Below are 8,281 nucleotides of genomic sequence, written 5' to 3'. Positions count from 1 at the left end.
TGAGTGATGTCACATTGTGTCACCACTCAACCAGCTTGCCCAAATTAAGCTTGTGAGCCCTGACTCCTTCTACCTTCAGAGAACATTTTAGAATGGGGCAACCCACCTGACTTTAGGAATTGGGCACCCTGACTTGTACAGGGGTTTCCCTGAGCCATCATGCAACCACCAATAGACCAAGAGTCACCCAGAGAACTCTGGATTAGTAAGAAGCAAGCTCTTTGAACCAATAATTAAGAAAGTTCTTCACAGAGCACCTACCTGGATGGCCTAGTTGGTTAAGCGTCTGACTCTTGGTTTCAGCTCAGATCATGATCTCAGGGTCATGAAATCAAGCCCTGCATCAGGCTCCATGCTCAGTGTAGAGTCTGCTTGGGATTCTCCTTCTCTCTGGCCCTCCCATTTGTGCTCTCTCTCTCCGTAAAATAAGTAAATAAATCTTTAAAAAAAGAAAGAGATGTTTTTCACAAACATGCAAAAAATATTTTGCATTTGTAAATATAATCTAAAATTACCTAATATTTTATCTTTACCCAAATATCATACACAGTCCAGCAATGAAGAAAAAAAATCTTTTAAAATTGTGTCTTCCTAATCTCTGTGGAAGATGTCAAATTTGCCACGTATTTCTAAGCTCAATAAAGTTTTTTGAAAATAATTAGTACTTTTAAGTGAAAAGTCTCTTGGTAAAAATCATATGTGAAAAATAAAACAAATGTTAGAAAACTATTCACTGATATTATTTCTGTCTTCTGGGAGTAGTTGTGGTATATATAGTGGCCACAGAAGGTTAGAAAGGAGAGCAATAGAGAAACAAACATAGAAAGCACTGCTATGTTAGTTACACATATTTCTGGCTGTTCTTGGGGATTTTTTTTAAATATTTTATTTATTCATGAGAGACACAGAGAGAGGCAGAGACACAGGGAGGGAAAAGCAGGCTCCATGCAGGAAGCCCAACACAGGACTTGATCCCAGGACCCCAGGATCATGCCCTGGGCTGAAGGAAGCACTAAACCACTGAGCCACCTGGGCTGCCCCTGTTCTTGGGGATTTTAAAAGGGAGCACAACAAAGTTGCTTTTTAGACCTAAAAAAAAAAAAAAAAAAAAAAAGAATCCACCATCTTTAATCATGAAACTCTTCTATTTTTGATCTGGACAAAGATGATTATAAGTAGATGTTTTGGCAGTTGAGGCGATAAATGAAATGCTCTGAATTGATTTTAGCCTACAAGTATCAGTTCTGAGGCCAGATATTTAATTTTTTTCTTTTATAACAAATGAGCATCAGACCAGCCTGGTTTTATTATTGAAATTACAAATATTGTTATAAGGTAAATAAGTAATTGCAGAAATTACTTGTTTGTTTTCACAATTGTATTCAAGGTACAGCCAATAATTTATATTTTTTTTAAATAGCAAAGAAAAACATGTCATGCATTTGAAAGTAATTATTAGCAGCTGTTGGATTCATGTCGGGTTCTAGGATAGTTTTAAAAAGTAGTGAACATAAAAGTAAAAGTAGCTAGAACTTCAAATGTATTATTACATCTTGAGGAAGAATTAGGCAGAAGGAGAATGAATGTTGGATGGGAAAGGGATGAGTAGTTGGAACTGTGTTCTCTTAGAGACTGGTTCTCAAGTCACCTCCTTATGGATTCATGTCTAAGTTACAGAAAGGGCTATCAGCAGAAACAACTTAAATAATATTTGTGATATTTTATAAATAAAATATCCTTGATTATCTCTAAGCAGTCTTACCTTAATTTACAAAATCTTTTTAGAGATAACCAAACTCTATTAAAGCAGTGATGGAGATAATGGAAAGGATCATTAATAAGCATGAATAATGGAAGGAAGTTGAGGCAATGCCTTTTCATCTAGATAATGGAGAGATCTCACTAAAGACATCACCACACCAACTAAGGTGATTTTTTAGCTACAACTAAAAAATTGTAGCTGAGAGAAAAAGTATGAAAGCATTTATGATACATTATCTAGATTTTACCAGAAATAGTTAACAATGTGTAAGGCAGGGAAGGGAGAAAGGCACTGTGAAAGTAGCCAGAAAATAGAGTTCTTTGTTATGGTAAGAATCTCTCAAAATGAGATCCTTAAGACTTTGTAAAGCTTTGATTTTAAATAGGTGGTTAAAAGCTACAAACCCAGGCCTGTAATTTAATCCCATCCTCAATCCAAGAAAATACTGATTTCTTGATGATACAATAATGATAATAAAAATAATCTTGATGATGATAACAAGCAATTGTTTGCATTAATAATGACAAAATTAGGGGTGCCTGGGTGGCTCCATGCTTGAGTCATGATTCTCAGGTCCTGGGATTGAGTCCCACATCCGGCTTCCCACAGGGAGCCTGCTTCTCCCTCTACCCCTGTCTCTGCCTCTCTCTTTCTATGTCTCTCACGAGTAAACAAATAAAATCTTTAAAAATAATAATAATAGTGACAAAATTACCTGCAATCCAGAGTTTAATAATATTTGCACTTTTGTCAGTTTTATGAAGCTAGAGAGACAGGCTAGAGATCTGAAAGCCATCAGCCATTTTTGCCCTCAAGGCATTTGCAAAACTAAAAAGTGCAAGTTGGAAGCAGCTAAGCAAATCCAGAAATCAAAGTCAAGACCCACCAGGAAGACTAACTGGCCACACCACTTACCCTGTTGAAAATCCTGAAGGGGTACACCCTAGAATCATGGGATGAACCAGAAGTAAACCTTACCAAAACTTCAATGTGGCCTGAGTCACAGTCCTGATTGGATTAAGAAGTCAATCATTCAAGCAAAGAAAGAGATGTTCCATATCATCTGTAGCCTGTATAATTTTAAGTGCCAAAAGACAAGGCTAAATTAATCAAAACCAAAGGAAAAAAAGGATAATAGAAACAGGCTTACAGGTGATCTAGATTTTTAACTTGGCAGAAAGAATATTAAAATAACCATGTTTAACATATTAAACAATAGAAAAAGTGAAAGAAATAAAGAGAAGGAGAATTTCAGCAGAAAATTGGAATGAAAGAAACATATGGAGATTAAAAAATTAAAATGTTCAATATCTGAAATGGATTAAATAGCAGATTGAAAAGACAATGACAAAAAAATTCTGAACTGTTGCAGGAGATCAAGCCTTGATTCAGGAACCTCTGTAAGTTTTAGTAGGACAAATAAAAAATTCCACTTGCCATATCATATAATGTAACTGTTGAGAGATGGGGGTGCAGAGAGACAGGCAGGATGACAGACAGATATAAAGAAAGATATCGGGGATCCCTGGGTAGCGCAGCGGTTTGGCGCCTGCCTTTGGCCCAGGGCGAGATCCTGGAGACCCGGGATCGAATCCCACATCAGGCTCCCGGTGCATGGAGCCTGCTTCTGTCTCTGCCTCTCTCTCTCTCTCTCTCTCTCTGTGACTATCATAAATAAATAAAAATTTAAAAAAAAAGATATCTTAAAAGGAACAAGAGAAAAAGAGATAAAATACGATGAAAGAGAAAACAATAAGACAAGATGCTGAGTTCTCAATAGGAATATGGAAATAAAGATGTTTTCAGATGCAAATTTAAGAAAAGCTTATATAGTTTTGCCAAGAAAAGAAGCAAAACTGTACAAAAAGAGGAAAACGATTCAGTTTTTAAAATGAAAAGAAATTAAATACATTTAATTTAAATAAAAAACAAATGCTGCTTGTGAGAGACACTTTTTAAATACAAGAAAAATCTATTTTTATGTTAATGGTCAAAGCATATTTTAATACAGAAAACATTTCTAGAGATTAAAAGGAATATTTCATAATAATAAAAGCATCAATTCACCAGGAATTTGTACAATCCAAAATTAATACATTTTCAATAACATAAAGAAAATTTTTGTGACAAAATTGATAAATCGAAAAATAGTATACAAATTCAGAGTCATAGTAAGAGACCAAATATTCTCCGTATCTAATAGAACAAGAAGATAGAGAGTTAGAAATGGACAGAAAACTTAATTAACAAATTTAATTGAAATACATAAAATATTGTTTTCACCAACCACAAAACACATATTTTTTTTAAATCTACATTCGGAATATTTTCCAAGTTAACCATATGCTACATTATAGAAGAAGGTTTAAGAACTTCAAAGGATTGATTTCATTCAGAGTATGTAAACTGCCATTAGAAGAATTAAACTAGAAGTTAATGAGAGACTATAACTAGAAAGTCACCAACTGTTGGCAATTAAGCAGCTAATTTCTAAGCACACAAGTCAAAGAAGAATCACAAAAAAATTAGAAAATATTTTTAACTGAATGATAATGAAAATATTGCTCAACACTTGAGGAACTCAGAATTTTTGAAGTAAAATTTGTAGCCTTCAAATAATATATTTAGAAAGAAAAAGGCTGAAAAAAATCTATAATATTCCCTGTTAATAAAAGAAAAGAAAAAAGGCAAAATAAAGTAGAAAATAATAAAAATAATAGGAAAAATCAATTTAGTAGAAAGACTATAATACAATATAAAAAATGAACAAAGCCAGAAGTTGCCCTTTGGAAAGATTAATAAAATTAATGAAATTAATAAAAGGAAGATAAAATTAACAAAATTAATTAATTAATTTATTTATTTATTTATTTTTTTAATTTACTTATGATAGTCACAGAGAGAGAGAGAGAGAGAGGCAGAGACACAGGCAGAGGGAGAAGCAGGCTCCATGCACCGGGAGCCCGATGTGGGATTCGATCCCGGGTCTCCAGGATCGCGCCCTGGGCCAAAGGCAGGCGCCAAACGGCTGCACCACCCAGGGATACCAACAAAATTAATTTAAACTCATGTAGTACCAGGAACTAGGACAACTTGGGTTAACAACTAAACAAAGTAATTAATAAAAATGTGGTATGCTTGATAATACAATTTACATGATATTTATATGTAGCACTGTCAAAAACATTTTAGTAGCTAAATTTACACTTACAATATGTTTTGGCAGAGGAAGAAATGCATGTGTCCCAAATTTATGTAAGAATATAAGTTTGTAATATTTTTGTAAGAATATAACTTACATAAGAATGTAAGTTTCTCTTTATCCTACTTCTTCCTCCTAAGCAGTTAGACACTAGTAGGAAAATTATCAATTCTGATTGGATCCATTTTTAACTCATACTGCCTAAATTCAACTGGCCCCATATTATTGCTCTGAAATCATGTCATTCATATTGAGTAACTCCCACTGGAATTAATTTTAATCCAACCCAAGAGTACTAGCTTCCCCAGTCCCATATCCATTTATACTCATTCATAACATGACCTTCAATTCTACTTTCCTAAGAAGATTTATATCATTTAATATTAACACCTGAAATTTTCTTATTACTTTGTTTATTTTTCAAAGTTTTGATCTTTGTGATCACCACAAGCTCCCTGAAAACAGAGATTACTGTCCTGTTCATTGCTGTCCCTCCAGTATTGAAAACAGTGTCAGAAACAAAACATTTAAATACTTACTAAAAGAATATGTTGAAGGTCTGATTTCCATGAATGGGCCTGGTTATTCAAGCAATAACACCCTCTGAGAACTAAAGTGCAAGATAAAACATAAAAAGTATCTTCCCCAAAACAAGAAAGAGCTGACAAAAGAGTAGAGTACTAGCTGGCCAAATATAAGGAGAACAGAAACAGAAAATGAGAGACAGGTGGCTAATATACTGGTGGCCACTTTTGTTCTAAAGAATTTGCTGATCCCTGAAAATTTAGGCTTCAGCTTGGCAACCTCCTCAGGGAAGACAGATAAAACATAAAGCTCGGTAGCCACCCAAAATAAGGAGTTTAGAGAGGGAGAACCTCTTTAGGTTATGCAAGGTATTTAAAAAGTGCTAAATGCTTAAGATAAAAGGATAAACCAGAAGTAAATCTACTCAACTGTATACACACAATGGATTACAAGGAAGATTTTCTTAGTACTAACAAAGCAGGGTGAAAAAGAAAGAGACAATAATTTGGGAAGCCATGGGTGAATTTGCAACCTAGGTTTCCATAACCTGAGTGATCCAGGCTCACTCAAGTCACGAACTAGATAAAATGGCCCCAGTAAGCTGTCAAACAACAACAGTGAACACCATATAAATATTGTTTATTTCCAATGTTACTTAGGTTTGTATCTTTTCCCCTCCAGCCTTCAGTGGTTTATTTTTTACATTTTTTATATACTTAGATTGTTTTCTTTTATCACATTCTGTACCTTACCCTGGGGTCCCCAACTTCCTAAATATTTTGTTCAATTTGCGTTAAGTTTCACTGTTTGTACTATAAAGTTCCATGGGTTTTGACAAATGTATAATGTTGTGTATTCAACATAACAGTATTATACAAAGCAGTTTTCTCACCCTAAAATATCTCTTAAGATTCATTTACTCAGTTCCTTCATCTTCCCCCAAATCCTGACAACCACTATTCTTTTTATGATTCCCATAGTTTTGTCTTCTCCAGAATGTCCTAAAATTAAAATCACACTGTACATAGCTTTTCAGAGTGACTTCTTTTCATTAAGTAATATGCATTTAAGATTCACCCATGTCTTTTTGTGGCTCAGTAACTCACTTTTTCAATTATTCAATCATATTTCATTGTTTGGATGCACCAAAGTGTGTTTATACATTCACCCACTTGAGGACAACTTGGTTACTTCCAGTTTGGGGGGATTCTGAATAAAATTGTTATAAACATTCACATGCAGATTTTTTGTGTGGCTATAAGTTTTCAAATTGGGTAAATAACTAGAAGTGCAATTGCTGAATCATATGATCCAACTGTGTTTAGCTGTGTAATAACTACTCAGCTGTCTTCCAAAGTGGCTATCCTGTTTTGCATTCCCAGAAACAATGAATGAGAGTTGTTGCTTTGCATCCTCACTAGCAATTGATATTGTCAGATTTCTCTTCTCATTTGTTTTCTTTTTCTTTTTTTAATTTTAGCCATTTTAATAGCTGTGTAATGATAGCTCATTGTTACTTTAATTTTCAATTTCCTTATGACAATGATATTGAGCATCTTTTCACCTACTTAACTGCCATCTATATATCTTCTTCAGTGATGTGTCTATTCAGATCTTTTATCTATTTTTAATTGAGTTTTTTTCTTAGTTCTAAGAGTCCTTTGTATATGATTGATACAACAAACATACAGTCTTATCAGATATGTTTTTGTAAATATTTCCTTTCACTTTGTGATTTGTCTTTGGATTCTTTTCATCATGACTTTGAGCAGAAATTTTTAATTTTAATGATAATCAACTTACCAATTTTATTTTTATGGATCATTCTTTTGGTGCTATATCTAAAATTCATTACTAAATCAAGGATTCCCTAGAATTTCTCCTACTTTTTTTTCTTTCTTTTCTTTTCTTTCTTTAGATTTTATTTTATTTATTTGACAGAGAGAGATTGAGAGCTCATGAGCAAGAGTGGCAGGCAGAGGAAGAGGGAGAAGCCTGACTCAGGGCTTGATCTCAGGACCCTGGGATCATGACCTGAGCTGAAGGCAGTTGCTTAACCAACTGAGCCACCCAATCACCCTTATTCTTTTTCTAGAAGTTTTGTAATTTTCCATTTTACTTCCAACTGTTCCAGCACTGGTTGTTTTTTTTTTTCTTTTAAACTATCCTTTCTCCACCAAAATGTTTTTGCTCCTTTGACAAAGATCAATTAACTATATTACTGTGGGTCTATTCCTGGGCTCTTTATTTTGTAGCAGTCATCTGTTGTCATCTATTGTCAATAGCTGCAAAATAATTTTGGGAGATTTTAATTGAGATTGCATTGAATCTACGGTCAATTTGGAAAGAACTGACATTTTAACAATATTGAATCTTTACATCACGAACATCATACCTTTCACTTAACATACATTTTTTCCCAAGATTTTATTTATCTATTCATGAGAGACACAGAGAAGCAGAGGCATAAACAGAGGGAGAAGCAGACTCCCCACAGGGAGCCTGATGTGAGACTGGATCCCAGGACCCTGGAATCATGACCTGAGCCAAAGGAAGACTCTCAACTGCTGAGCCACCCAGGTGCCCCTCACTTAACATACTTTTTAATTGTAGTTCCACAAAGAGAAGACAAGAAGATAGAGATGGAGAGAGAAAAGAAAAGAAAGAGAAGGGAAGAGGACAGAAGGGAAGGGAGGAAGAGAGGGAGGAGAGAAAGGAGAGAGAAAAATTAGATAATATTTCAAGAGGTATGGGATGAGACTTCTATAATTGATGGAAAGCACCAATCCATA

The 8,281-nt window shown here is 34.4% G+C and overlaps 1 long non-coding RNA gene across 1 annotated transcript in view; it reads right to left on the bottom strand.

The window, feature by feature from the left end:
• Positions 1-267: 267 nt before the first annotated feature.
• The window catches only part of LOC112678492 (uncharacterized), an 89,857-nt gene continuing 81,843 nt past the window's right edge, over positions 268-8,281 (bottom strand). The window contains exon 7 of the long non-coding RNA XR_007407138.1: positions 268-439. This is a non-coding gene — a long non-coding RNA (uncharacterized LOC112678492). The remainder of the gene's footprint in view (positions 440-8,281) is intronic.

This window comes from Canis lupus, chromosome 29, assembly GCF_003254725.2.
Source record: "Canis lupus dingo isolate Sandy chromosome 29, ASM325472v2, whole genome shotgun sequence".
In the NCBI taxonomy this organism is placed as follows: Eukaryota; Metazoa; Chordata; class Mammalia; order Carnivora; family Canidae; genus Canis; species Canis lupus.
Note: the sequence above shows the minus strand (reverse complement) of the source record. Positions and strands in the feature narration are given on the sequence as shown.